At 39.5% G+C, this 21,679-nt stretch overlaps 1 long non-coding RNA gene across 6 annotated transcripts in view; it reads right to left on the reverse strand.

The window, feature by feature from the left end:
- Positions 1–12,648: 12,648 nt before the first annotated feature.
- Positions 12,649–21,679, reverse strand: part of LOC105477617 (uncharacterized) — a 502,411-nt gene continuing 493,380 nt past the window's right edge. For all 6 annotated transcript variants that reach the window (XR_011620199.1, XR_011620195.1, XR_011620200.1 and 3 more), the window contains 2 exons: positions 14,179–14,260; positions 12,649–12,729 (listed from right to left, as the gene is read on the reverse strand). This is a non-coding gene — a long non-coding RNA (uncharacterized lncRNA). The remainder of the gene's footprint in view (positions 12,730–14,178; positions 14,261–21,679) is intronic.

Here is a 21,679-nt window from a genome sequence, read left to right on the forward strand (position 1 = left end):
CCTAAGTTCAAATTCTAGTTCAACCTCTTGTCTGTGTGACCTCTGGTAAGGTGCTTTATTACCTTTCTCACTTCAAGTCATTATATTCATCCATCAACTAGAAATCTATAACTGCCTCAGAAATTTCCATGAAGATTAAGTTTGATCATGCATGCAAAATTAGCTCAATGCTTGGCACATGGTAAACACTCAATAAATGGGATATGGCATTATTGTAGGAGATAACAAATAACACAATGCTAATACCTTTAAAACAAAGCCAACAAGCCTTTTACTTTCTCAAGATGCCCTTTCTCTTTTCCAGGTGAAAGAACCTGATTATTGTAAATTATTCTCTTTAGGCTAAATGGTACCTGTCACGTTATAGATTGGTCCACTAAATATTTTCATTTTTAAAATAATAGAAGTAATTTGCAGCTGTTCAAATAAGCTGAAGAAAAAAAATCTACTGAAAACTAATGCAAGTCATTCAATGACTGGGTACAAATGATTTATAATAGCAGGGGCCAGGTTTTCCCAGGTTTGGACTCACATGAAGACACCAGTCAGAAAGAGAGAGGAGCCATGGGTACTGAGTGGGTGTGTTTATGTGCATTTGATTGATTGTATTCTAAATATAAATATTAAAATAAACTTTAACTTTGACTACTTCATGGATTATTATTACACCGAACTCTCTGCTAAAGCCGGCAGAGAGATTTAAGTGCTGACTTGAAATATATTTCTGGGTATATTTATATACCCTACTCAGAAACAAAAAGGAAAGAAATATTTTTAAAGCTTTGCAAGAAAACAACGTGCAGCAAAGAGGAGATTAGCCATCTGGTGACCACAGGCTCAGCCAGGGGAAAGCGTATGTCAGGAATGTAGACAGTATGCAGCGGACAGACATGGTGCTATTTGGAATAGAAGGAGTTCCCAAGAAGGATCTCTTACATTTGATCCATGAAGCAACAGGTGTTCTTGGAAATAGGATCCTAGGTTTGGCTCAGACCACAACCTCTGTCAAAATGAGAACAAACGACTGGAAAAATCACCAACACACTGACAATTCCCATTAACCTCTGGCATCGAATGACACGCTCTTATCTGCCCACAACTGCTGCCCAGTCTGCAGCCTGCATCTTGTCTCCATTTACAGGCTGTGGAATTACCCTAGCATCTGAAAATTCACCAAGAGCAAATATTGCTGCAACCTGCACCTCTTTGGTGACTAAGACCCCCCTGAGGCTCAGAGGGAAGGGCTGCAGATATATCTTGATGAACACACATCACGTTGCCTGGGCTTTTCAATCCAGGCAGTAATTGTCCCTCTTTGTTTGGAAAATGCACAGGGATTGAATATCCATCAGGTTAAGGCAGTAGATAGGGGAAAGAGGAGGAAGGAACAGGGCAGAAGTTGTTGCCACACATCTGTGGCCATGCTACTTTCTCAGCTAAAAATGTGGGGGTGTATAGTACAGCAATGACATCCTGGAAGAGGTTTCGAAAGAAGGAAAGGCTAATACAGGACACTGCCCAACCCCTAACCCAGGACCGACATCCCAAATTGGTGCAGACTTTTTCTTGGTTGTCCATAAATAGCCAATCTCAACGCAGCCATCCAGGCAGTCATTTCCAACTCATCAGACCTGGCACACAAGAAGAAATCTGCTTCACGTATTTTTGCGTAAGGACATAGTATAATCTTTCCCCTGTAGGAGATGAATACCTAAAATAACCTTAAGCCTAGAGATTTTAACACCATTCATTCCAGGCTAGATTTTGACCTACATGGCACCATTCTAGAAATCACATAGTCCATAAAGGAAAATGTTATTGCAAAGTAGCAAATGTGAAGGCTTGAAATGTCAAGTGGATTTAGAGAAAAACTGCACGTCTAAATGGTAACAGGTGGCCTTTACTGTTCACACTCATTTTAAGAGAGAAGATCACAGGGGAGAACACGTTTTTCCCGTCAAGGTGATGAGGGATAATCAGGCAGGAGGTGAAAATTAAGTCCAACATAAGGATGTTACAAATCAAAACATTTGAAAAGGTTATAAAAATTTGTTTTCCATGATACTCAGAGGTTTTGAATCCTTTTTTGGAAGGAGAGTATGTGGAAATTATTGTGTCATTTCAACTATGATCTGTCCTTCAAATAGAAAAAAATGGGTTTTGCAGAGAAGGCCAAGTTGTATTTCAAGAGGGAAAAAATAAAGATAGTAGAAAATGACTGACAAATAAATACTTTGGTGACAAATACTTGCATGTGTCTTCTCTACAGTGTAATCCAACTCTATAAACAAAGTTGAGTCTATCCACATTTCATCGATTCACAGGTTCTCTTCCTACCTGGAAGAGAACTAAGCCTGGCAGCCAGCAAGAGGCTCACTGTGAAACCAAGGTCTTTTAGTTTTGTGCACAAACCATTGTCTTGTAGCTCCTTATTGGCTGTGTTTTCAATTCTTCAAATCTACCCAGTTTGCATAAGCAAACAATATTTCCACTACACCATTTGATGAACTAATGTCTTGTGCTATCAAAATAGAGAACTTTAAGACAGAAAACCTCTATGGAGGCCTCTAACCCATCTTCCTGCCAAAGTGGCATTTTTGCATAGTATGTATTTTCTAGTACTTTACTTAATCCCATTTTAAATACACCAAGCAAAGAGCCTTTCACTGCAGAAGTGCTCTTCACTGTCCAAGAGCTTTCCTTCCTTATACTAAACATACACTGAATTAAGTTCAAACCATTATTTCCTTTTACTGTTCCCCACCAGCACCCTATTTTGTCCCCAGTAACAATTGTTATGGAGAGAGAGGAGAAAAAGAGCAGAGAATTGATTGTCAGAAGGCTTCAAAAAGAAGACAGAGTTGAAGAACTAGCTTTTAATTCTGCGACAGAATTAATAATGCACGAAGTACTTTATGAGTTAGTTGATTTCCTGCAGTAGCAGATGAATTTTCTACTCAGTGCCCCCAGTTTTTTAAATGTCTTTTATGCTTTCTTCACTCCCACATGTTATGTCTCACCCTACTACATCCTTTGGGTGTTGATTTCCACAGCTGAGTGAACGCAAGATGAAAGAGTCACAGAAATTCTGAACGAGGAAGATCTATTACACCCATTTCATGGGAATAATGTTGTTTTTTATTTTTTCTGCCAGAAACTCCTAGAGGAATACATTTATCTTTAGCTATTCCTTTTAATGATTTTAAAACAGATTTACTATTATTTTATTGTATAACGAAATCCTTTACACAGTTGATCCACTAAAATAAATTCACAAGTTAGGTAAAACGATGTTTAGATTTTGACATTTCAATGATAATAAACAAATTAATCTTAAATGATCAAACCACTGATTAGAGTCATATGATAGAATGATTTCTAAGGTACAGAGAGGTCACTCAAAATTCTAAGATCTTTTTAAAAAATTGTGTAACAATTTTCAATTCAAAAACTAAGAAGATGTGATGGGACTGACTGTCAGAGAGGCCAGTCATTCCTCCTATACATAAAGGAGGATATAAAATGGTCCCATGTATTATAATTTATGCCTGGAGAAATGCCCAGAATATTTCACATTTCTCCTCTCCATTTCATACTATTTCATAAGTATGTTTCATAAGTTTTCATAAAGTACTGTTTTCTTTTAACAACATGTGTATGCATTTGTGGGAGCCTACAAAAACGCTAAGAATAATAATAAATGAGATTTAGGAGGCATTTACTTTAATCCAACAACTAGAGTAAGCTCTGTAGGTAATAACACATTTCACCCTAACAAAATAGTTACAGGTTTTATATTAAAGCCATTTTAAAAATGAAGAAGCTGAGGTAAAAAGTTAAGTTACTTCTCTAACTTCATTCAGTTAAAACCATTGTGTCCAGAACCTATATGCCCAGCCACCATATTTCACTGCATCCCTCAAAAGAGCACCCTAAGTTGATACCGTCTATTACTCCATAGTTTTTTCTCTCAACCTTGATTGAACATTAAGAAGCAAAAGCTTAGTAGCAATTATATGAGTTGTTTGCCTTCTAAAGTTGCTAAGAAGAAATACTCAGCAATTTTCTGAGGCCAGAGGACCATTTCAAAATAACTCTACTTGTTGAATGTTATTTCACTCCAACTAAAATTATATATGGTCTCAAAATGGTATGCTTGGAAATAATTGGTACCATCTTGCCCATTTCTGAGATCAGGTCAAGGCAGTATTCCAAAGAGTGGTCAGCAGCCATCTTACACTAACATTCATCCTGGAAAGGATTAAAACATCAACAAGATGTAATTGCTTTATTGACGCACCCCTCATTCCACGGAATCCTCACCACCACACTGAGGTGTGGAGAAGCACTTCACTAGATGAAATGGAAGACACAGTTTGAATCAAGGTCTATCTGACTCCAAAAATTTCTCTTTTAACTGCTATACTCACAGAGAGCCTGAAAAGAACCTCTAAGCTTCTGGAGCAAGGGAAGGGCTTGCATGCAGTTTATCTTACTTTTGCAAGAATTAAAAAACCCTTTTCCATCTCAATTCTCTCTTTTGGTTATACTTCTTCCAGATAATCCATTCTCAACAATATGACACCCATAAATCCCTCTCTTCTCTGAATTCCTACAGAATCTACCTGCCACCACGATCTTCTCAGTCATTACAGGAAACTTGTGTGTTTACTGAACAGTGCATGCATGTTCCCTCCCTATAAACGTTTCAAAGGGTTTCTCTTATATTCTTAATAGATTGCTTATGACTATGAGATTCTAGAACAAGAAGGAACTCATGGACAGCATCTGGCAGAAACCAATTATTTTTACCAAGGAATAAACTAGTGTTAAGAGAGGTTAAACAGCACATCTCAGGTCACACAGCTAGTTAAGAAGCAGATTAACACCAGTATTTGGAGGTTTCTACTCCTGATCCAGAGCTCTTCACCCCATATCCAATTTTTCAGCTGAAGAGAAGCCTCACAGGAGATTATACAGAAATACCTGGCTGCTTTCATGTGTTCATATTCACATGCTCAAGATAATTATATACAGGACTAGGGGGTGTGAAGATAAAAAGACCATCAGTAATATTTAAGAATTTCAGTATATAGGAGATTTGACAAGGACTGGAGTCAGAAATGTGGGATAACAAAATTTAGCCAAGAATAGACTGCAGAAACCCCAGGACAGTATACATGATATTGAACCCATGCAAACCACAAGGCCAATGATTAAAAAAAATGATACATGGATATTTAGAAACGAATTTCTTCTCCACTGGATGCCAGTGTGAATTTACTAAGAATAAGTCACCCTAAGCTAACCTCATTTCTTTCCTGATAATTTCATTACTGGTAAGAATTGAATCTACCATTTATAGGGGAATCTATTAGTAATGCCATGTGTGTATGTAATTGCTTTATTAGCACACCCCTCATTCCACAGAACTCTCACCACCACACTAAAGTGTAGAGAAGCACTTCCCTAGATGAAGTGGAAGACACAGAGTCTGAATCCAGGTCTCTCTGACTCCAAAAATTTCTCTTTTGGTTCTGCTATATTCACAGAGAGCCTGAAGAGAACTTCTAAGCTTTGGGAGCAAGGGAAGGTCTTAGACAGAGTTTATCTTAATTTTATAAAACATATGACAATCTTCCATAATCATGTATTGTTATGGATATTAGCATTTATTTTAAAAAATCATTCCTAATGAATGCTACATAATAGATTAATATTGAATTGGGGAGACGTCTTTAGGATAGTGACATGAAGTTCTGTTTGGGGATCAGTGCTCTTGAACATTTGATCAATACATCAGATTAAAATGCAGAACATATGTCTGCAAAACAAACAAATAAACAAACAAAATCTCTAGAACAGACAACTCTAAGAAAGATAGCTGTATAATGGCCAAGAAAATAAAGTTTCAAAAACATCTCCACAGGCAGCGATACTGGGCCAAAACTAATCAGAAGAAATTTAACAATTGTGAAAGTAGGTTCCTACCTTTAAGCTTAAAAAAAAAAAAAATCAGTTAAACAAAAGGAAGATGAGAGAAACTCAACTACAGAGCCATTTCTTTTTTTTTTTAATAGTAACTTTTATTTCATTATTGTCCAAGCTCCCCTTCCAGACAGAGAGTACGTGGGATGCCAAACTAGCAGATGAGGCTGGATGGGGATGTGGATACAGCTAGATCATAAGCTGCTGATCTACCCTGAAAGGAAAACATCTGGGTTCAAGCCATGCAGAGCCCTACTGGGGTGTCACACAAAAGGGACTGGGTAGACCAGAGAGAAATAGATGCAAGGCAGTGGCACATCCTAGGAACAAGAGCCCTTAGGGCAGTGCTGGTGAATTTGGAGCCATGAGAAGGAGGCAGAAGTCCTGAGTTACTAGACTGGCCATGAGGCTTTTCCAGGCCACGAGCAGCCATAAGCAATAGTAAACAGATGAGTGTGGCCCTGTTCCAATAAAACCTCATTTATGAACACTGAAATTTGAATGTCATATAACTTTCATGTGTCGCAAAATACTACCCTTCTTTCAATTTTTCCCCTACCATTTAAAAGTGTAAAAAGCATTCTTAGCCTGCAAATGGTACAGATACAGGCAGAGAGCCTCTGTTCACCAACTCCAGTGGTAGACAATAGTTGAACAAATGAATGAATGAATGTCCTTTATTCAATGTTTTAGAGAACAGAGATAACACCAAAAGCAATGGAAGATGAATTTCAAAAGAAGAGAAAATAATTATATGATCATTCAGCTATTTTAGAACAATTCTGGGGAACATGTTAAAGTATAAAAGAAAACCACTAAAAATAGTCATAACTGTGCAGTAGTACCCTGGGCCAAAAATTGACTCAAGGAAATGTGGAATTTCTTCCAACAAAAAGAGAGGAAGTTCATCATTCCATAGCTTAAGACATTCCTTGAAGCTGAGGCCATTAGGAGGGATACATTAGCATTGAACGTGTGCAAAGAACAGAATACATTAGCATTGAACGTGTGCAAAGAACAGAACAGAGCAGCATTTCCATGACAGGACTGGGTTTCTAATTAGCAGTATTTCAGACCAAAACACAAAACTTTCTTTCCCCCAGAAGAAAGGCTTTTTAAAAATACATACAAATTCGCCACTGCACTCCAGCCTGGGCAACAGAGCAAGACTCTGTCTCAAAACAAAAACAAACAAACAAATAAAAATAAATTCTTTTCTAGGACACTTTGGATTACTATAAGGTGAATTTTTAGTATTTACTCCAACTTATTTGACTATTTCAATTTCATTCTGCTTGCACTGAGAAACTGAATCAAACTTAGCAGTACAAATAGCAGCAGCCCCCTTGTTGGAGGAGAAATATGAGAACAAAGCTAATGGGTTTCCTTATTAGATGTGTGCTTGGAAAAATATGCTCCTGAGTTTAGTACCAGGGAATAAATTGCTCAGAGTTGAAGACTTTCCCATGAATCATGTACTGCAATTAAACACTTGAATGCTCTATCCATCAAATACTGCCTGTGTGTCAAATATTATGTTCATGAATATGGCATGTAGTCCACTAATTTCTAAACGGACAATGTTAATACCAATTCCAGAGCAAGAGTGACAGCCTGGTTGTGTATTACACAGCAGAGCTTGCCATCATCCTCTTTACATGAAAAAATAATGAATCTCATGTTATTTGCAGGTTCTTAAAAGCAGAGCATCATGTGGTCACATGACAATATGAAGCCACAAGTCATAAATAGTAAATGCAAGCAGAATTTTCTTATCTTACGACTGAAAGCCCTTTGGTCCTCCTGGGACCCAAACTTCTTTGCAAAAAGTTTGGAAGTTCAGGGGAAGAAAAAAAAAAAGCCTCTGAATAGTGTGGTAAAGCAAGAGGTTCTTTTCTCTTTCCCCTGGAAGTCAGCCAGTCATTCTATAGCTATAATCACTTCTAGGATAGAAAAATCCATCACCTGTGGAAAACCTCAATGTTCTCATTTTCATAAGTAATAGAAATATTTCTTTTTTTCTAGAGTAACTCTAAGAAAGCTACTTTTCTAGAGTAGCTAAACATGCTCATTAAGTTTAGCATAGTACTTGTGTTAATTTCCTAGGGCTGCCATGACAAAATACCACAAACTAGGTGGCTTGAAGCAATTTAAAATGTATCCTCTCACAGTTCTTGAGGCAAGAAGTCCAAAACCGAGGTGTTAGCAGGGCCATGCTCCCTGTGAGATTCTGGGTAAAATCCTTCCTTGCCTCTTGCGAGCATCTGCTGGTGACAGCAGTCCCTGGGGTTCCTTGGCTTGCAGCCAGGTCACGCCAATCTGCCTGTGTTGTCACATGGCGTTCTTCCCCCTGCATCTCTCTCTCCTCTTCTTATAAGGCACCAGTCACATCAAATTAGGGGCCACCTTACCCCAGAATGACCTCATCTTAACTAATGACATCTGCAACAATGCTATTTCCCAAAAGGTCGCGTTCTGAGGTTTTGGGAGTTAGGATTTCAACACATATTTTAGGGGCACACAATTCAACCATACTAGCACTTCAGGAAATTTGACTCAAAAGATTTCAGGCCCAAAAGAGTTTTCATGTCAATGAAAAGCACAAGCACACCCTGTTTTATTGTGCTTCTCCTTATTGTAGTTTTCAGATACTGCTTTTTTTTTTTTTTTTTTACAAATTGAACATCTGTGGCAACCCTGCATAGAACAAGTCTATAGGTGCCATTTTTCTTCAATTTATTTCATACATACTTTTTATTTCAATGGCTTTAGGGGTACAAGTGGTCTTTGGTTACATGGATGAATGGTATAGTGGTGAAGTCTAAGATTTTAGTGTACCCATCACCCAAATAGTGTACGTTGTATCCAATATTTAGTTGTTTATCCCTCACCCCTCCCCTCTTCTTAGTCTCCAATGTAGGTGTCATTTATCTAACAGCACATGCTCACTTCATGTCTCTATGTCACATTTTGGTACTTTTAACAATATTGCAAACTCTTTCATTATTATTTAACCTATTACAGTGATCTGTTATCAGTGATCTTTGATACAACTTTTGTAATGGTTTTGGGACACCATGAACCATGCCTTATATAAGATGGCAAACTTAATAAATACGTGTATTCTGACTGCTCCACAAACCACCCATTCACCTGTCTCTCTTCCTCTCCTTGGACATCCATATTTTCTGCAATACAACAATTCTGAAATTAGGCTAAAAACCCTATGATGCCCTCTAAGTGTTCAAGTGAAAGGAAGAGTCATTCATCTCCAACTTTAAATCAAAAACTAGAAATGATTAAGCTTAGTGAGGAAGATATGTCAAAAGCTGAATTGGGCCAAAAGTTAAACTTCTTGTGCTAAAAGCCAAGTTATAAATTGCAAGGAAAATTTCTGGAAGGCAATTAAAAGTGCTTTTTCAGTGAAGACACAAATGATAAGACACCAAAACAGGCTTATTTCTAATATAAAGAGTTTTACTGATCTGGATAGAAGACCACACTGGTGGCCAGGTACGGTGGCTCATGCCTGTAATCCCAGCACTTTGGGAGGCTGAGGCAGGTGCATCACCTGAGGTCAGGAGTTTGAGACCAGCCTGGCTAACATGGTGAAACCTCATCTCTACTAAAAATATAAAAAATTAGCCAGTCATGGTGGCAGGTGCCTGTAATCCCAGCTACTTGGGAGGCTGAGGCAGGAGAATCACTTGAACCCAGGAGGCAGAGGTTGCAGTGAGCCAAAATCACACCATTGCACTCCAGCTTGGACAACAAGAGCAAAAAAGAGAGAGAGAGAGAGAGAGAGAGAGGAAGGAAGGAAGGAAGGAAGGAAGGAAGGAAGGAAGGAAGGAAGGGAGGGAGGGAGGGAGGGAGGGAGGGAGGGAGGAAGGAAGGAAGGAAGGAAGGAAGGAAGGAAGGAAGGAAGGAAGGAAGGAAAGAAAGAAAAGAAAAGAAAACCATGCTGTCCACAACATTCCCTTAAGCCAAACCCTAATCCAGAGCAAGGCTCTAATTCTTCAATTTTATGAAGGCTGAGAGAGGTAAGAAAACTGCAGAAGAAATGGTTAGAGCTAGCAGAGGTTGGTTCATAAGGTTTAAGCAATGAAGCCATCTCCATAACATGAAAGTGCAAGGTGAAGCAGCAGGTGCTGATGGAGAAGCTGCAGCAAGCTATCCAGGAGATCTAGCTAAGACTGAAGAAGGTGGCTACACTAAATAACAGATTTTCAGTGTAGATCAAAGAACTTTATGCTGGAAGAAGATGCCATCTAAGACTCTCATAGCTAGAAAGAAGTCCATGTCTGGCTTCAAAGCTACGAAAGACAGGCTGACTCACTTATTAGAGGCTAAAATGCAGCTGGTGATTTTAAGTGGAAGCCAATGCTCATTGGCTGTTCTGAAAATCCTAGAGCCCTTAAGAATTATGCTAAATTTAGTCTGCCTGTGCTCTCAAAATGGAACAACAGCACCTGAATGACAGCACATCTCTTTAAAGCATAGTGTACTAAATATTTTAAGCCCATTGTTGAGACCTACTGCTCAGAAAAAAAGATTCCTTTCAAAATACTACTGCTAATTGACAATGCAACTGGTCACCCAAGAGCTCTGACAGACATGTACAAGATGAATGTTGTTTTCATGCCTGCTAACAGCATTCATTCTGCAGCTCATGGGTCAAGGAGTAATTTCAACTTTCAAGTCTTAATATTTAAGAAATATGTTTCATAAGCCTATAGATTGTGATTCCTCTGACGGATCTGGGCAAAGTAAATTGAATACTGTCTGGAAAGGATTTATCATTCTACATGCCATTAAGAACATCTGTGATTCATGAGAGGAGGTCAAAATAAAAGATTAATAGGGGTTTGGAAGAAGTTTATTCCAACCCTTATGGATGACTTTGAGGAGTTCAAGATGTCAGTAGAGGAAGTAACTGCTGATGTAGTAGAAATAGCAAGCTAACTACGATTAGAAGTGGAGCCTGAAGATGTGACTGAATTACTACAATCTCATAAAAATGAAACAGGTGACATGTTGCTTCTTACGGAGGAGCCAAGGAAGTATTTTCTTGAGATGGAATCTACTCCTGGTGATCCTAATGAAAGTGCGTGCACATTGCTGAAATGACAACAAAGAATTCAGAATATTGCATAAACTTAGTTGATAAAGCAATAGTGCTGTGCCAAACCCCTATTAACCTCAATAGTGAAGGCACCATGTTCAAGAAGCTGAAGATGACACCCAGAGTCAGCAAATGAGATGTGGGGTTTATTAGGGGATTACATACAGTGGAGGGAGTTCAGTAGCAGAGGGCTGGACAGGAGAACCGCCTTACATACATAAATGATCCCGTGGTGGTGGGCTGGACAGGAAGGCCGTGACAATTTGCAAACAGCATGCAGTTTACACTGCATTTTCACTTAATACGCTCCCCTTAACGACCTCCACCTGGCAACCTCTATTTAACCCCAAACTCAGGGTCTCAATCCCCAGTATGGCCCATGTTCCATGGGATGGGACAAGGACTCAGATGTTCCTCATAGGCAAGGAATTAATCTCCAGGTTGGCAACTCCTAGAATCCCTGTCTCAGAACAAATATTCAGGTGCATCTACCATATAGGGTCATTCTCAGGGTGTGTTTAAGTTAATGCTATCAGGTGCATTTACCATACAAAAAGCAGAGTTGAAGAGGATTGACTCCAGTTTTGAAAGAAATTCTACTATGAGTTAAATACTATCAAACAGCATCACGTGATATAGAGGAATATTTCATGAAAGGAAGAGTTTATCAATGCAGCAAACTTCATTGTTGCCTTATTTTAAGAAACTGCCTCAACCATCATAAACCTTCAGCAGCCATTACCTTGATCAGTCAGCAGCCATCAACACTGAGGCAAGATCCTCCACCAGCAAAAAGATGACGACTCAAGGAGGGCTCAGATGATTGTTAGCATATTTTAGCAGTATTTTTAAATTAAGGTATGTACATTTTAGACATAATGTTATTGCACACTTAATAGACTACAGCATAGTGTAAACACAATTTTTATATTCACTGGGAAACCAAAAAGTGTGTGTGACTTGCTTTATTGTAACATTCTCTTTATTGTAGTCATCTGAAACCAGACCCTCAACATCTCTGAGGTGTATGGCTATACTAAACAGAGGCCAAGACTAAATTAACAAATATTTGTGGTGAACTCCTTCCATGAAATAGAAAGCATAGATCCCTCTTCCTGGGCATCTTTTCCATTCCAGCCACCACACAACATGTCCTTTATACAACACTGCTAATCCTTTTACTGTTCTGCAAGGAAGATGTATTATATCATCTCTGTTTTATAGATGAGAAAAATGAGGATCCAAGAGGTGCAATGATTGGCCCAATGACACACAGAGAGCAAGACAAGCAAGCAAGCAAGATTCAAATCTAGGTTTGTCTGGTAGGCAAAGCAGTGGGTAAATGTATAGGGCCCTGTGACTAAATCACAATAAAACAAATTATTCTTATTAATTGACACTAGAGTGGTATCATTTAGTAATGTTGTAAATGTTCAGAGAAATAAATAAGTGTGCGGGCTGGAGGTCTTTATGATGTTTTATTCTGAACCCCTTCATTGACAAGGATGACCTGAAGAATCACCAGTTATTGAGCACTTACCATTTGCTTGGTCTTGTAGCAGATACTTGAGATAGAAGATTGAACAAGATATAATCTCTGCCTTCAAGATGCTTATAGCCTATGAAAGGGGAAAGCCAGGTAAATGGACAGTTAAAATTTGGTATAATAAGATTATAGGTAACATTTGCAGGACATTTATTCTCTCCCTGGCTCTATTCTAAGTGTTTAACATACATTTGTGCCTTGGTCCTCATATCAGACCTAAGAGGAGGTGCTATTTTATTCTTCATTTTACAGATTAAAAAAAAGGTGCAGAGCAAGTTTATCTTACCTGGAGCCACATTGCCAGGAAGTGGCAGAGTAACTCCACACCCTTGGCTGTTAAATGTATTATCGTCCCAAGAATATGTGGAAAAACAGAAGTTAGCACAGACGTTGCAGAAGCACAAAGGTGAGGCACATCACCAAGACCATAGAGTAGGCAGGAGTGCCTCACAAGGGGAGAAATACCTGAGCAGAAACCTGAAAAAGAGTGTGTTTACAGCAAATTCAATGACTTAAGGGAAAACGAGGATAATAATCTTGTTTGTCTCTTGAGATTGCTATATATATTAAGAGTGATAAATTAGGTAAAGCCCTTAGCTCAGTGACTGACAATTAGTAAGCACTCAGTACATGTGAGCTTCTGTTGCCATCACCAACACCATCCCTCGGCTGACCAAGAGCCCTGCTGGTGGAGGGAGTGGTGAGAGATTTAAGTATGTGATGAGTGGGGCGGTAAGGTTCACAGGTGGACTGAATTGAGTAGCAGGCATGGGATCAAGTGGGATGGAAGCAGGTGAATTTAATCCAGATTTCTCAAAGCAGAGTGGTTAAGAAAACACTTGGGAATATTTTTTTAATTGCAGTTTTTGGGGTTCCATAGCAAACAAATAAATGAAAAAACTCTGAGAAGTGCAATACAAGAATATGCATATTTGAAATGCAGCCCAGGTATGAGATTTGGGAACTGCTGAAGTGCATGACCTTTAAGGTTCTTTCCAAGCATGACTTTCTATGATTCCAACCTAACCTGACATTTGATCGGTATCCAGAAGTGGGAAAGACGGATATAAGTGGGAAAGATGGATATAAATGGAAAAGAGAGAGGCAAGCTCATCAGAGTGCATCAAAGGCAAGGTCAATGACATTCTGACATAGTCACTGTGGCAGGGGATCGTTTTGATGCTGCCTAAAACAGAAGGCATCACATGTTATCTAAAAATTACATACCAAAAAAGTCTGTCATATTCACCCCAATGCTAAGCTTCAACTCATGCCTCAACTCAATCCACCTGTGAATCTTACCTCCCCTCCCACCACATACATGAATCTCTCACCATTCTCAACTCTCGTACTCTCCCTGAAACTCCTGTGGCTCCTGGGTCTTGCCCACGGCAATGGCGCAAGGGAGACTTAGGGATGCAGTGTGTCCTGGTATCTCTGTTATACACAATCCTTACGAATTACATATAGTATTTTCATGTCTGACAGAGCAAAAATAAAATATCAGTTTTCCCAGCCTTACCTTCCTTTGTCCTCTTGTGCAAAGTCTGTCTTCGATAGCTTGTTGGTTCCTGGGATTGAGGAGGTGGAGAATTCAGGCAAGGCTTGAGAGAGGCAATATTTAAAAATAAATAAATAAATAAAGACCTTAATTTTAAGGTCAGCTCCTGGTCTGAGAGATACTGGGTTTGAGAGAATTAAAGAGATATTATTTTAATAAAGGTGGATGGGATTTTCAGATTTTTATCTGCCTTGACATTATTCAAGAGATTCCAATAAAGATTTGAATTGTCTACATTACTTTTGATTGATACCTTGTATTTTTTTCAAAGGCAACACTGAACAAGTACTAGGGTATGTCGAGCGCCAAATTCTATTTCGGTTACATGCATTTTGACACAGCCGGTTTGATGAGATCAGATCTAAATGACTTGCCTAAAAGTCCCATGGGCCCAGGCTTATGGAATGGGTTCTTTTTTCAAATCGCAAGCTAGATGTTCATAACCTACACAGCTCCAACTGGCATATTTCCACAAGGAAGAGGGTAATTTCTACTTAGTTATAGCAGTTAATTTGCGCAAAGACACAGGTGTCAACTATATTTCCGTTTAATTTCAAATTTAATAGAAACCTGGGTCTTGTGCCATCTCTTTGCCTCTTAAGTGTTAATCACCTCCCCAGTTTAAAGGCATTTGCTAAAAATATCTGGCCTCAGTTTAACTATGTTCTCAGTAGAAGTTAATATAAATATATCAAAGTGACTTCTCTGAGGTGTAAACAGGTGTCATGGATATTTCACAGCTGGCAATGAAGTCTATGAGAATAAGACAGAACTGGGTTCAAATCCTGGCTCTATAAGTTGTTAACTGCAAGATTTTAAGCATTTCTTATTTGCCCTAAGCTTCAGCTCTTGCAAAGTGAAGCCAGATAACAATATCTACCTCATGAGATTGTTGGGATGAAGAATGATTTGATTTTTATAAAGTCCTTAGTGCACAGAAACCATGCAAACAAAGAGTCTGAAAAACACACTTTGCATAAACATACAGAAAGAATGCACAAAAACTTCAACTCCCCATTGGAAGAAAATTATAAATGTTGAAAATGTGATGTGTCAAAAGCACATCAATCAACATAAATTTATGAAACACAAATTTTTATGTGATACATAATTTATTCTTCTGTTTATTACATTAAAAATGTTAAAAATAACAAATTTTTCATGAAAAAATAAAAATCAAAAATTCAATAGCTAATGGTGCTTCACCTGTTCCTCTTATGGCCAAGTGTAAAATGTGTTCTTCAATCTCCCAGCCCCTCCCAAAGCGTATTAATCATGTTTTATCTATGACAATGTGAGACAGGCTAATCCAGGTGAATCTGGATAAAATATGTTAATTTCAGCTTCTGTGTAGGTCACAGTTTCTGCTTGAATTCTAGCTTCCCCGGTCTAATAAAGGCAAATCTGAACAAATTTACCAGTCACATCTTTAGTTCTTCAGAACTAGTGAGTGATCACCTCACACTGTTAATGTCAACCGTTATGCCATTCATTTAAAAATCCTCAATAAAATACTGGCAAACCGGATTCAGCAGCACATCAAAAAGCTTATCCACCATGATCAAGTGGGCTTCATCCCTGGGATGCAAGGCTGGTTCAACATTCGCAAATCAATAAACATAATCCAGCATAAAAACAGAACCAAAGACAAGAACCACATGATTATCTCAATAGATGCAGAAAAGGCTTTTGACAAAATTCAACAGCCCTTCATGCTAAAAACGCTCAATAAATTCGGTATTGATGGAACGTACCTCAAAATAATAAGAGCTATTTATGACAAACCCACAGCCAATATCATACTGAATGGGCAAAAACTGGAAAAATTCCCTTTGAAAACTGGCACAAGACAGGGATGCCCTCTCTCACCATTTCTATTCAACATAGTGTTGGAAGTTCTGGCTAGGGCAATCAGGCAAGAGAAAGAAATCAAGGGTATTCAGTTAGGAAAAGAAGAAGTCAAATTGTCCCTCTTGGCGGATGACATGATTGTATATTTAGAAAACCCCATTGTCTCAGCCCAAAATCTCCTTAAGCTGATAAGCAACTTCAGCAAAGTCTCAGGATACAAAATTAATGTGCAAAAATCACAAGCATTCTTATACACCAGTAACAGACAAACAGAGAGCCAAATCAGGAATGAACTTCCATTCACAATTGCTTCAAAGAGAATAAAATACCTAGGAATCCAACTTACAAGGGATGTAAAGGACCTCTTCAAGGAGAACTACAAACCACTGCTCACTGAAATAAAAGAGGACACAAACAAATGGAAGAACATACCATGTTCATGGATAGGAAGAATCAATATCGTGAAAATGGCCATACTGCCCAAGGTTATTTATAGATTCAATGCCATCCCCATCAAGCTACCAATGAGTTTCTTCACAGAATTGGAAAAAACTGCTTTAAAGTTCATATGGAACCAAAAAAGAGCCCGCATCTCCAAGACAATCCTCAGTCAAAAGAGCAAAGCTGGAGACATCATGCTACCTGACTTCAAACTATACTACAAGGCTACAGTAACCAAAACAGCATGGTACTGGTACGAAAACAGAGATATAGACCAATGGAACAGAACAGAGTCCTCAGAAATAATACCACACATCTACAGCCATCTGATCTTTGACAAACCTGAGAGAAACAAGAAATGGGGAAAGGATTCCCTATTTAATAAATGGTGCTGGGAAAATTGGCTAGCCATAAGTAGAAAGCTGAAACTGGATCCTTTCCTTACTCCTTATACGAAAATTAATTCAAGATGGATTAGAGACTTAAATGTTAGACCTAATACCATAAAAACCCTAGAGGAAAACCTAGGTAGTACCATTCAGGACATAGGCATGGGCAAAGACTTCATGTCTAAAACACCAAAAGCAACGGCAGCAAAAGCCAAAATTGACAAATGGGATCTCATTAAACTAAAGAGCTTCTGTACAGCAAAAGAAACTACTATCAGAGTGAACAGGCAACCTACAGAATGGGAGAAAATGTTTGCAATCTACTCATCTGACAAAGGGCTAATATCCAGAACCTACAAAGAACTCAAACAAATTTACAAGAAAAAAACAAACAACCCCATCAAAAAGTGGGCAAAGGATATGAACAGACATTTCTCAAAAGAAGACATTCATACAGCCAACAGACACATGAAAAAATGCTCATCATCACTGGCCATCAGAGAAATGCAAATCAAAACCACAATGAGATACCATCTCACACCAGTTAGAATGGCGATCATTAAAAAGTCAGGAAACAACAGGTGCTGGAGAGGATGTGGAGAAATAGGAACACTTTTACACTGTTGGTGGGATTGTAAACTAGTTCAACCATTATGGAAAACAGTATGGCGATTCCTCAAGGATCCAGAACTAAATATACCATATGACCCAGCCATCCCATTACTGGGTATATACCCAAAGGATTATAAATCATGCTGCTATAAAGACACATGCACACGTATGTTTATTGCTGCACTATTCACAATAGCAAAGACTTGGAATCAACCCAAATGTCTATCAGTGACAGACTGGATTAAGAAAATGTGGCACATATACACCATGGAATACTATGCAGCCATAAAAAAGGATGAGTTTGTGTCCTTTGTAGGGACATGGATGCAGCTGGAAACCATCATTCTTAGCAAACTATCACAAGAACAGAAAACCAAACACCGTATGTTCTCACTCATAGGTGGGAACTGAACAATGAGATCACTTGGACTCGGGAAGGGGAACATCACACACCGGGGCCTATCATGGGGAGGGGGGAGGGGGGAGGGGGGAGGGGGGAGGGATTGCATTGGGAGTTATACCTGATGTAAATGATGATTTGATGGGTGCTGACGAGTTGGTGGGTGCGGCACAGCAACATGGCACAAGTATACATATGTAACAAACCTGCACGTTATCCACATGTACCCTAGAACTTAAAATATAATAATAACAAAAAAAAAAACATGAAATGCAACTGTTCCCAACACAAATGACGTGGGTTGGCTGTGTCCCCATCCAAAATCTCATCTTGGATTGTAATACCCACAATCCCCATGTGTCAAGGGCAGGACCACGTGGAGGTCATTGTATCATGGGGGTGGTTTCCTCCATGCTGTTCTTGTGATAGTGAGTGAGTCTCACAAGATCTGATGGTTTTATAACCATCTGGCATTTCCCCTGCTTGCACTCACTTCGTCCTGCTGCCCTGTGAAGAAGATGCCTGCTTCTCCTTTGCCTTTGTCATGATTGTAAGCTTCCTAAGGCCTCCCCAGTCATGCAGAACTGTAAGTCAATTAAACTTCTTTCCTTTATAAATTACCCAGTCTCAGGTATTTCCTCATAGCAGTGTGAGAAAGGACTAATACAGTAACAAAGAAATGATAAATGTTTGAGATGATGGATATGCTAATTACCCTGATCTGATCACTTTAAGTACCAAAACATTACTATGTACCCCATGAATATGTACAATTATTAGGTTGGTGCAAAGGTAGTTATGGAACAAAAACCGCAATTACTTTTGCACCAACCTAATATTATTTGTCAATTAAAAAACAAAATAAAATAAACAATTTTAAAAATGCAACTGAAATATATACCCTCTACCTTTTCTATTCCACCCTACAGAATACAACGGTAACCATGGCCAGATTTGTTATTTCATAGATAACGTACATAGTTAATAACCAGTGAGAAAATGGCCCATTGCTTCTCTTGTTAATGGGGCTAGTCCACCTACATGGTTTAGTTGAGACATTTATGTAAAAAATGTTAAAAATAACATTTTTAACTTTTAGCATGATATAGGCAGCAGGTAAAGATATGAAATTTGTGGTCCAAAAGGAATAGGAGTTCCAGCCGGGTAATTCCAGGAGTTACTCAAGAGCCACAACCCAGCTATTGAGCATGTGCATTTCTTTGGCCAGGACACAGAGCAGGCAAGGTCTTTTGTGTTGCAGATGATGCTCTGGACATAAGTTCAAAGCATCAGCAGAGAATCTGGCCCTAGTCCACTACGAATCCACCCTGGGGAACCTCCAGATAAATCGCTTTAGTCACCCTCAAGTTAGCAAGTAGAATCCAGGGAGTTTTATTCCCCTTACTTCTTTCCAGAGGAGGCGCAAAATACTCCCATGTCATGTGCAGCAGAATACACTAAAACTTTCCACTGTAAGTGGAGAACAAACTCCTCTTACTCCCCACCAAAATTATATTAATTGCATGGGTGTCACTCATTTGTCTTTACCTATCTGTTACATTAAGCAAACAGAGTCATTATTATTAAGAAGTCCAGGCAATCTATACTATATTAGTCAGGGTTCTCTAAAGGGAAAGAAGTAATAGGGTATATGTATATGTGAAGGGGAGTTTATTAGGTGAACTGACTCACACAATCACAAGGTAAAGTCCCACAATAGGCCGTCTTCAAGTTGAAGAGCAAGGAAGCCAGGGGTGGATCAGTCTGAGTCCCAAAACCTCAAAAGTAGGGAAGCTGACAATGCAGCCTTCAGTCTGTGGCCAAAGGCCCGAGAGCTCCGGGCAAAACACTGGTGTAAGTTCAAGAGTCCAAAGGCTGAAAAACTTGGAGTCTGATGTTCCAGTACAGGCAGCATCCAGCACGGGAGAAAGATGAAGGGAAGAGAGACAAGAAGGCAAGAAAGATGAAGGCAAGAGATGAAGGCAAAAGTCAGCAAGTCTGCTCTTGCATCTTCTGCCTGCTTTATTCTAGCTGTGCTGGCAGCTGATCAGATGGTGCCCACCCAGACTAAGGGTGGGTCTGCCTCTCCAAGTCCACTGACTAAAATGTTAATCTCCTTCAGCAACACCCTCACAGACACACCAGGAACAATACTTTGCATCCTTCAATTCAAAAAAGTTGACATTCAATATTACCTATCGCATACACCAATTGGTTATTTATGTGAAATCTCAATTTAAAGGACTCCTGTAACTATTGGCAAATACACCTTGATTGGGTGAACACTACTTATTAGAAGAATTTACAGGCCGGGCGCGGTGGCTCAAGCCTGTAATCCCAGCACTTTGGGAGGCCGAGACGGGCGGATCACAAGGTCAGGAGATCGAGACCATCCTGGCTAACCCGGTGAAACCCCGTCTCTACTAAAAAATACAAAAAACTAGCCGGGCGAGGTGGCGGGCGCCTGTAGTCCCAGCTACTCCGGAGGCTGAGGCAGGAGAATGGCGTGAACCCGGGAGGCGGAGCTTGCAGTGAGCTGAAATCCGGCCACTGCACTCCAGCCTGGGTGACAGAGCGAGACTCTGTCTCAAAAAAAAAAAAGAATTTACAAATGAGAAGCCCATGAGCAGGATGTAGCCCAAAGACATTGAGTCATTCTACAGAGCTTTTAAAAATTTGACTTAGCTGCTATCTTGACATTTTTAAATAGAATATTTCACCCAAATTTTGGATTCCCAGTTTCTCTTGGCAAAGCCAGACCCACAGTCTCAGAAGATGGCAATCAAATAGGACTGAATAGCAGCTGCCCACTTTAGACAGGGCACATCCTCTGCAATTTGGCACAGTCCCTAACAGGCCACTTTGCTCACTTATCTGCCAGCCCCCTGCAGACATCTGGGTTTGTAACTGCTGGAGTATAGAATCTAGCAGTTCCGGGCCGGGCGCAGTGGCTCACACCTGTAATCCCAGCACTTTGGAAGCCCAAGGCAGATGGATCACAAGGTCAGGAGATTGAGATCATCCTGGCTAACACAGTGAAACTCCATCTCTACTAAAAATACAAAAAATTAGCCAGACGTGGTGGCAGGCACCTGTAGTCCCAGCTACTCGGGAGGCTAAGGCAGGAGAATGGCATGAACCTGGGAGGCGGAGCTTGCAGTGAGCCGAGATCACGCCACTGCACTCCAGCCTGTACAACAGAGCGAGACTCTGTCTAAAAAAAAAAAAAAAAGAATCTAGCAGTTTCATGAGCCAAACTAGAAAGCAGTAGCCCCTCAAAGAACTCTCATTTAATACAATTTACATCTGTCTTGCTGTGCTACTTATTATTTTTGTATCTCTCACAGCACAGTGCCTTTCACAGAATAGATGTCATATATTTTGTCAAATAAATGAATAAATTAAAGACCACTGCTCATGTTCAGCAAAACCTCTCCTCCCTTGTTTTAAGCACAATACTTCTTTTAACGAAGTCCAAGGTCATATTAGCTCTTTTGGCAATATTCAGCTGAAGCCCACCTCCCTTCTGCCACCCTAAAAATAAAATGCTGAAAATCACCTCTTTCAATCTATGGGCACAAACCCAGGAACATCTTTCAAGCAGCAGAAGGGAATGTTTCTAGTTAAGTGATTTTAGCAGATTTCTCCAGCCTGGTTTAGGGGATGATCCCAATGACCAGGGCTGAACCGTGTCTCAGAATCTGCAATGCCTTTTGCCATCAGAGCTTCTGGCTCTCCTGATTCAATCATCTGGAGGACAGACCTAACG

This window comes from Macaca nemestrina, chromosome 2, assembly GCF_043159975.1.
Source record: "Macaca nemestrina isolate mMacNem1 chromosome 2, mMacNem.hap1, whole genome shotgun sequence".
Classification (NCBI taxonomy): Eukaryota; Metazoa; Chordata; class Mammalia; order Primates; family Cercopithecidae; genus Macaca; species Macaca nemestrina.